Here is a 9,823-nt window from a genome sequence, read left to right as displayed (position 1 = left end):
GAGACACCCGCCCGTCTGGGGCCAACGGAAATAAACAGGTTTTACTCCAATTCACGCGCAATCCTGACAGGCAACCAAACGTCTGAAGCAGAGCTCTAGCCCCTCACAATGGCTCATCCACTCCCGCTAAAAACATCAATAGATCGTCAGCGTACAAGGATATGTAGTGGGCCTCGCTCCGCAGTGACAAGCCCTCATACGAACGTCCCAGTCAGGCATGCACGGCTAGCGGTTCAATCGCCAGGGCAAATAAAAGGGGTGATAAGGAACAGCCCTATCAAGCTCGGCTCTTCTCTTCCTCGGGGCTGTGATGAGAGTCCTATTCCCGGCCCCACTGAACAACCCCAGCGCTCCGAGATAAAACACGAACAACTAAGGTGATACAGCGGGGCGCGGGAAAGGAAGGGAACAGCAGGGAGGGAGATCTGCAACGACAAAGAACACGCTATTAGAACACCCTACCTCCCTGACCTACAACAGTGTTCTACTTTTCTCAACCCACAACCCTTCTACTGCTCTCTCCCACTCTTTACCTGTAAAGGAAAATACACAATGCCTTAATCCAATGGAGACAGGGGTAGGTAGGGTGTGCAGAACTGTGCCCAACTGTGAAAACAAATATAAACAAGATTCAATTCTCTCCGGTTCAGAGTGTATGAACAACCTTGCGTTGTACTTTATAGTGGTTACACACCTACCCTGAACAATGCTTGTAAAACATTACATGGGTGTTATCACAGTTCCCCTCTGTGGCGTTCACTACCCCTCCTGCCTCCTGTGTAGAATGGGATAAAGAAAACAAGTATGAACACTGCCCAATAACAGGACAATCTGTGCAGCTGCTTCACAGAGTTAACTCACTCTGTAACTCTCTCTTCTTTAGTTAGCGCTCCCCACATGTAGAAGTGATAATGCCATGTGAGGTCTTACAATAACGAGGCTCAATGGAGTTCCGGTGAGTCCTATCGTTACTGTGCCTGAATGCACGTATTTACAATATATGTACAAGTTATTAGGGGGTCTCAGTATGGCTCACAACAAGCTGATGTCCTTATTACCAAAACGACCACACATCAATCCCCTAGACGAAAACAATGTCTTTGAAGTCCATGGACTACCGAGCGTCACTCCTCCGAGTGAAACTCCAGGAACAAAACAGGCTGTGGGTGTGTCGTTGGGATCGAGACTACCAACGCCCCACACCGCACAGCACCTGATTACTCACGGTTCTGTTGCTCTAAGGAACCACAGCCGCTCATACCGCTCAGCCTCGGAATCCAGGAAAACGCCACCGCATAGACGGAATTATCGGCGTCTAACCGCCGTCCGACTGTGCCCTTTATTTCCCGGTATGCGCGCGCAGCTCACGTTCATGCGTGGCGTACGCACTGCATGCCGGGAAGTGTAGTTTGTGGCGGGTTGGTATCGTTGGTATCGCACTGCGCCTCGGAACATCGTCCTGCACCCCGGAACATGACAGTACACCCCCCCTCACAAAGGGGCCAACCCCCCCCCCGGCTTTCCAGGAAACAAGCTGTGAAACCGGGCCACCAACCGGGGGGCCCGAACAGCCGTCGCCGGTTCCCAAGAATCCTCCTCTGGACCAAACCCCTTCCAGGAGAGAAGGTACTGCAATCGACCCCTTACCCTTCTAGAATCCCGGATGCACCTCACCTCATACTCCTGATCCTTATGCACCCCGAGCGGCAAAGGGGACCTACGAACCGGACACCTGGAGGGTTTTAGGAGGGAAACGTGGAACACGGGATGAATGCGCAGCTGTGCAGGCAATCGCAGGCGCACAGCCACTGGATTCACATGTTCCACCACCCGATAGGGTCCAATGAATCGTGGGTTAAAAACGCTGTGTTTCTTAAATCTAACGTGCTTGGTGGACAACCAGACTAGATCTCCCTTCCGATACACCGGATTAGGTCTACGGTGCTTGTCTGCATGGCGTTTGTAACTGGCTTTGGCCTTAACAAGGTTCTTGCGTGCGTTCAAAAGGATTTTGCGCACCCGCAACATCCGATCCCTCACCTCAGGCAGCTTCCCTGTGTTCGAAGGCAACAACATGGGGGTGAACCTGGGATGGTGCCCATATGAACAAAAGAAGGGTGTGTGTTGAGTGGATGCATGTTGAGTGTTGTTATAGGCGATTTCCGCCACCCACAACCAATCAACCCAGGAGTCGCTGCTTTCTTGCACATAACATCTGAGGTACTGCTTTAAGGATTGGTTCAGTCTCTCCGTCTGTCCGTCCGTTTGCGGATGGAAACTGGTGGACACAGACGAGGTTATGTGTAAAGCTGAACACCAAGTCTTCCAAAATCTCGCAGTGAACTGTGCCCCGCGATCAGACACGATGTCTCGGGGAAGGCCATGCAGCCGAACGATGTTCACCAAAAGTAGATGTGCCAATTGTCCAGCTGTGGGTACTTGGGCACAAGCAATGAAGTGGCCCATTTTTGTCAAATAATCCACTACCACTATAATGGCCGTCTTGCCCTGGTCTTTCGGAAGCCCCACAATGAAATCGACTGAGAACCTCTCCCACGGATTCTCTGGAGTGGGCAGAGGTTGTAACAATCCTTGAGGCTTCTGTCTGTCTGATTTCATTTGACTACAAGTGGCACATTCCGCCACCCATCTGCGCAAATCCAACCTTATGGAAGGCCACCAGAATTGCCTCTGGGTCTTTTCCAACGTCTTGACGAACCCCATGTGACCGGCACATGGTACCTCATGACACCAAGAGAACACTGTTTTTCGTAGAACGATCGTGGGTACCAGAACCTGTTTTCCTCTCATCGGCACGCCGTGTCTTGGTTTCCATTCCGGGTGATGCCTGAGCCAAGTGCGCCACACACAAGTTTGCACTCCCCTCCTAACACGAGACAAAAAGTCTTCAGTATGGGTTACTCCTATGACGTTTGCAGGTTCAATGATGGACCGCACGGGTTTTTCTGACGGCATCAGGAGATTCTCTCTCCGTGTTAGAGCATCCGCCTTCCTGTTGTTGGTACCAGGCCTGAACGTAACCACAAAACGAAACTCCTCAAAAAACATCATCCATCTTAATTGTCTGGGAGAAAGATGTCTGGCGGCCCGTAGAAACTGAAGGTTTCGATGGTCCGTATAAACCGTGATCTGGTGACGAGCCCCCATTAACCAGTGACGCCATTCCATAAAGGCGTCTCGAATGGCAAGCAGCTCCTTCTCCGCGATGGTATAATTGATTTCCGCAGGGCTGAGCTTCCTTGACATGAATGCAATCGGATGCAGGGTGCTGGTTGTTTTGTCTTTTTGGGATAGCACTGCCCCCAGTGCTATTTCAGAGGCATCCGCCTCAACAATGAACGGGATGTCCGGATCGGCATGCGTCAATACAGGAGCGGTGGAGAAGGCTGTTTTGAGAGCGTCAAAGGCTTGTTGGGCTTCTTCATCCCACTTGAATGGGATGTTCTTTCTCGTTAGCTTTGTGAGTGGTGACACCATCCCAGAGAAGCCCGATATGAATCGCCTGTAGAAGTTGGCGAACCCCAACAGACTCTGAATGTCTTTGACATTGGAGGGGCGGGGCCACTCCACAATCGCTTGGACCTTCCTCTCTGCCATCACCTGTCCTGAAGGAGTAAGCATAACACCTAGAAACTCCACCGTGGTGACGTGGAATTCACATTTGGTGATCTTGCAAAAGAGGTGATGCTCTTGTAGCGCTCGCAACACTGTTTTGACGTGCGTGATGTGTTCTTCGGTTGAATTTGAATAAATGAGGATGTCATCTATATAGACGACCACATGGCGGTCTAGGTATTCACGAAGAACCTCATTCAAAAAAAACTGAAAAGCTGCCGGGGCATTACAGAGCCCAAAGGGCATCACCAAGTACTCATAAAGTCCGTACCGCGTTTTGAATGCTGTTTTCCACTCATCATCCCGTTTGATGCGAACGAGGTGATAGGCTCCGCGTAAATCCAGCTTTGTGTAGATTCGTGCCTCCCGTACCTGTTCCAGCAACACCGGGATCAAAGGCAACGGATACTGGTTTTTCACGGTAATGGCGTTTAACGCCCTGTAGTCTATGCAGCACCTTTTTTCACCGTTTGCCTTTGGAATGAAGAATAGAGGAGATGCTGCAGGGGATCTGGATGGTCGGATGTAGCCTAAGGCCAAGTATTTGTCCAAGTATTCACGTAACGTGTTTGTTTCCGGAAGCGTTAGGGCATAAATCCTCCCGTTTGGGATTTCAGAACCGGGGATGAGGTCAATGCGGCAGTCATAAGTTCTGTGTGGTGGCAGCACCTCCGCCTCTTTATCACTGAATACCGCCCTATACTCATCGTAACATGAAGGCAGCGTGACATCTTTTTCTGCTGCGGTGGCTATAGCGTACGTAGGCTCTGCAGCATTAGCCGGATTCCTTCTCCTTGAGAAACAGTGGTCTTGGCAATAACTTGAAAGGAACTGGATCGATTTGGTTTTCCACCTTATGTCAGGGTCATGTTTTTGCAGCCATTGGAGACCTAGGATGATTCCATATTGTGGGGCTTCAATGATGTTGAAGACCAGACGTTCGTGATGGGACGGAGAACAAACGGCTTCATATTCCCTCGTTTGGTAGGTGATTGGGCCTGCTTGCAGTTCGTTGCCATCCACAGCGTAGACCGTTTCGGGTCTGTTCTTAGAGACCAGTTTCACTCCCAAACGACGGGCCATAGAACAGTCCATAAAACAGCCTGTAGCCCCAGAATCAATCATCACTTGCACTTCTTGGGGGTTGTTGTTTATGCGCAAGGACATTTTAATAAAAAGGTGGTTCTGCTCGTCCATCGTACCCGGGGTAAGTGAAGGGATGATGTGGACGCTTGAGGGTTTCCCTTCGTTCACCTTCAAGCCGTGTAGTTTTCCGACTCCTTTGCGGCTGCTCCTGCAAGACTCTGTCCTCCTCGATTTCGATTGAGTTTTGGCTTAACCGGGCACTCGCGTAGGAAATGGCCTTTTTTCCCACAATAGAGACAAAGTCCTTGTTTGCGTCTGTATTCTCTTTCGCTGGTGGTGAGGGAGGCTCTCACTGCTCCTATTTCCATTGCATCAGAAGCAGGAGCCGGCTTGTCACTGCTACTTGCTTGCTCATACGGCATCACTGCTTTATCCTTTTTCTTAGACTCTCCTTTTCTTTCCTTCATGCGATGGTCTAAGCGTAAGGTAAGGTCAATTAAAGCAGAACATGTGCGAGGCTGGGGATCTATTTGGGCTAAAACGTCCTTCATGTCTTCGTTCAGTCCTTGATAGAACAAGGCTGTTCTTTTTGCTTCTGGCCAATCAGTTTCGGCTACGAGTCTCCGGAAGTTGTTGAGATATGTGACCAGATCTGCATCTCCCTGTCTTAGCTTCAACAACTCTCTGTCTGCCGTGAGGGTCTCTGCCCTCCTGTCGAAGGTTTTTTCAAACTCCTCTTTAAAATTGTCCCAGTGGTACAGAAGAGGGTCATCCCTTTTTACTATGGGCACCGCCCACTGAGCAGCTTCCCCCCCTAGATACGAGATAAGGAAAGCTACCCTCGCTTGGTGTGTAGAAAACATCTTGGGTTTGCACATAAAGTGCATCTGTACCTGTGTCATAAACACTTGAATCTTTTTTATGTCCCCGTAATATCGTTCTGGTGGTGCAAGAGGGATCTGTGCGGGCATCTCTACCACCACAGACGTGGTAGGGGAAGTGCTACTAGAAGCCCCTGTTGTGGTGGTAGTGGAGGGCAATCTGTCAAACCGGGCTCGCAGCTGGGCGTTTTCAGCCCTTGCCGCCGCCACCTCTCTATTGGATGCTGCCAGCTCTACCTGCACTAAGGCCAAAGCAGCCATGACGTCCTCTAAGGTAGTCATGGTTGACTCCCAACACAGCCAAGAGGAGACAAAATCCGTGGGCCGATAATTCTATCAAGCTCGGCTCTTCTCTTCCTCGGGGCTGTGATGAGAGTCCTATTCCCGGCCCCACTGAACAACCCCAGCGCTCCGAGATAAAACACGAACAACTAAGGTGATACAGCGGGGCGCGGGAAAGGAAGGGAACAGCAGGGAGGGAGATCTGCAACGACAAAGAACACGCTATTAGAACACCCTACCTCCCTGACCTACAACAGTGTTCTACTTTTCTCAACCCACAACCCTTCTACTGCTCTCTCCCACTCTTTACCTGTAAAGGAAAATACACAATGCCTTAATCCAATGGAGACAGGGGTAGGTAGGGTGTGCAGAACTGTGCCCAACTGTGAAAACAAATATAAACAAGATTCAATTCTCTCCGGTTCAGAGTGTATGAACAACCTTGCGTTGTACTTTATAGTGGTTACACACCTACCCTGAACAATGCTTGTAAAACATTACATGGGTGTTATCACAGTTCCCCTCTGTGGCGTTCACTACCCCTCCTGCCTCCTGTGTAGAATGGGATAAAGAAAACAAGTATGAACACTGCCCAATAACAGGACAATCTGTGCAGCTGCTTCACAGAGTTAACTCACTCTGTAACTCTCTCTTCTTTAGTTAGCGCTCCCCACATGTAGAAGTGATAATGCCATGTGAGGTCTTACAATAACGAGGCTCAATGGAGTTCCGGTGAGTCCTATCGTTACTGTGCCTGAATGCATGTATTTACAATATATGTACAAGTTATTAGGGGGTCTCAGTATGGCTCACAACAAGCTGATGTCCTTATTACCAAAACGACCACACATCAATCCCCTAGACGAAAACAATGTCTTTGAAGTCCATGGACTACCGAGCGTCACTCCTCCGAGTGAAACTCCAGGAACAAAACAGGCTGTGGGTGTGTCGTTGGGATCGAGACTACCAACGCCCCACACCGCACAGCACCTGATTACTCACGGTTCTGTTGCTCTAAGGAACCACAGCCGCTCATACCGCTCAGCCTCGGAATCCAGGAAAACGCCACCGCATAGACGGAATTATCGGCGTCTAACCGCCGTCCGACTCTGCCCTTTATTTCCCGGTATGCGCGCGCAGCTCACGTTCATGCGTGGCGTACGCACTGCATGCCGGGAAGTGTAGTTTGTGGCGGGTTGGTATCGTTGGTATCGTACTGCGCCTCGGAACATCGTCCTGCACCCCGGAACATGACAAGCCCTGCCGAGTGCCCCTCCCCACCGGGTATGCTGTTGAGATGGTAGACCCTGTTTTAACCCTGGCTGTAGCTGAGCTGTATAATAGCGTAGTCCACTGTATAAACCGATCTCCTAGGCCAAACTCCCTTAACACCTGAAACAGGTAGGGCCATTCTACGCTATCGAAAGCCTTCTCGATATCCACCGAAAGCACAGCCGCGTCTAGGGCACCATCACGTCCACCCTCCCTAACTCGAAGCAGCCGACGTATGCATGTCGCCGTGTTCCTGGTGGGAATGAAACCCGCCTGATCTGGATGCACCAGAGCCGTCATATGTTCTAATAACCGTGTTGCCAGGATCTTGCTTAGAATTTTATAATCCACCGTGAGCATCGAGAATGGCCGGTATGCTGAGCGCAGGCAGGGATCTCCCCCCTTCTTCAGCAGTAGTATTAAGTTTGCCTCCCTGGCAGTCGTAGGTAACCTGCCCAGATCCCACGCTTCCCTATATACCAGTTGCAGCTGCGGCGCCAAGAGATCAATATACATCGCATAAAACTCCACAGGGAGGCCGTCCGCCCCCGGAGTCTTGCGCCTCGCCATGTGTTTGATCGCTGCCCTAATCTCACCCAAAGAGATCGCCTCTCCAAATTTGTCTCCCTGTGCAGGATCCAGATGCGAAAGGTGGGCCGCCGAAAGAAAATCATGGATCTCCTCCGGCTGGTCCGGTACCACGCTCCGATAAAGCGACGTATAATAGCTAAGGAATTGATCATTGATCTCCCTTTGGGAGTACTCTAGGTCACCGTGCGCCGCATTCAATGATAGGATCGGGGTGCCCCTGGCCGCCGGGTTCACCAGCCAGGCCAGTAAAGACCCCACTTTGTCCCTCTCCGCATGGGCCCGCACTTAGTACTCCTTGTGATCTAGGTAGCGCAACCGTTTGACCTGAGTGGCAACCACCTCCCGCGCCTCAAGGACCACCTCCTGGCCTGCCACATCAACATGGCTTGCCTTCTCCGCCCGACGCAAATGATCCTCCTCCAGCACTATGTCCTGTAATAAAGTCTTGCGAATTCCCGTCATGGACGAGTTGCAGATCCCTCTCACCATGGCCTTGAACGCGTCCCATTCTTGGGCCCTACTGGATGCTCTACACACGTTCTCAGTGAAATAGTGTTCTACACCGTCACGGATCTCGGCACTAAAGGGTTCAAACGCCACGTGGGGATCACCTGTCGCTGCGCTGTCCAACTCACCGTTATAAGGCAGGGATTGTGATCAGAGATCGCCCTTGCTAAATGTTCTCTATGATAGGTCAGCCCCTGGGCTTCCGGTGAGCATAGGATACCATCGATATGTAAATGCAAGTCCTGTGGCGCAGAATAAAACGAGTAGTCCTTGTCCGTCGGATGGTGCATCCGCCAAGCATCAACCAAGCCCCAGGTGTTCTGCCAATCTCGTCCCACTTTCGCCAGCCGATGGACTGCCGATTGAGCCAGCGGAGGGTGTGAGCGATCGAGACCTACATCAGTAATCGAGTTGAAATCGCCCCCTAAAAACACTGTGCCCGTTAGGAATGGCGCCAGCTGCCCAGACAACCGTGCAAAAAAAGCCGGTGCTCCGCATTCGGGGCATACACCCTGCATAAGGCCACATCTCTCCCGTCTAGTCGCCCCCGCACTGCAACAAACCTCTCTTCCGAATCAAGCACTGTAGTCAAAGGCTGAAAGGGAACCCCCGCCCGCTCCCAAATCAATGTGCTCGTGCATACGCAGAGTAGGTAGTATAAAACAATTGGCCTCTCCATCTACTTTGCAGTGCCCGTCCCTCAGCCTGAACAATGTGGGTCTCCTGCAGGAAGGCCACCTGGATCCCCCTACGCACCAAATAAGCATGAACCTTATACCGCTTTCTCATCGAGTTCAGCCCCCGTACATTCCAGGTGATGCACTTCAGCTCAAGTCGGGTCCCCATAATCGAATCCACACAGACACAACCGTTCCCTCACCTGAGTAGGCACTCTGGCAACCCTCCCAAACCCCAAACGTCCCCAACAAACCCCCCTCCCACATTTCCCCAGAACAGGTGCTAAACCATAGTTACCCATCCAAATTCAGTCCCAAGAACGGGAACTCTCTGGCAACTACCAGAGTCTCACAACTAGCGTGAGGGTGAGGGGGTTACTCTCCACCAAGTCAAGCTATGCAACGATATCCCCATGTCATGAGCCACGCTCAGCCTCCAAAATAAGACCTCCCTCCCTTTGTGCCGCCCCACCCCAGAGGAGCCCCCTCGTGAGCAATCACATCACTTACCCCGTAAGACTAAAAAGCACTGACAGTGGTTCCCCATCCCGGTGTCCAGCCCCCCCACCGCACACCCCATCAGTAAATGTAAATGTAAATTGATACTTGTATAGCGCACTACTCACCCGCAAGGGTCTCAAGGCGCTTGTACGAATACCGCTGTGGAACCCATCCTGGCTTTCCCTGTGAGGTGTCCACTCCTGGGCACCCCCAAGGTGGAGGCATCCTTAGCGTTGTGGGGGCCGTTGTGGAGATTAAGCAAGTTATTGCCCAGGGTTGCAGAGTGGGACTCCATGATTGGAATAGGCACCGAGGTGACAATTATCAGGTCCGTGGAATTTTTGAGCCCAAGACCCGCCGAGGCGGAGAATTGAACCCTGGTCCTGGGCT

The sequence above is a fragment of the Lissotriton helveticus genome, chromosome 6 (genome assembly GCF_964261635.1).
Source record: "Lissotriton helveticus chromosome 6, aLisHel1.1, whole genome shotgun sequence".
Taxonomy (NCBI): domain Eukaryota; kingdom Metazoa; phylum Chordata; class Amphibia; order Caudata; family Salamandridae; genus Lissotriton; species Lissotriton helveticus.
This window is presented reverse-complemented; position numbering follows the sequence as displayed.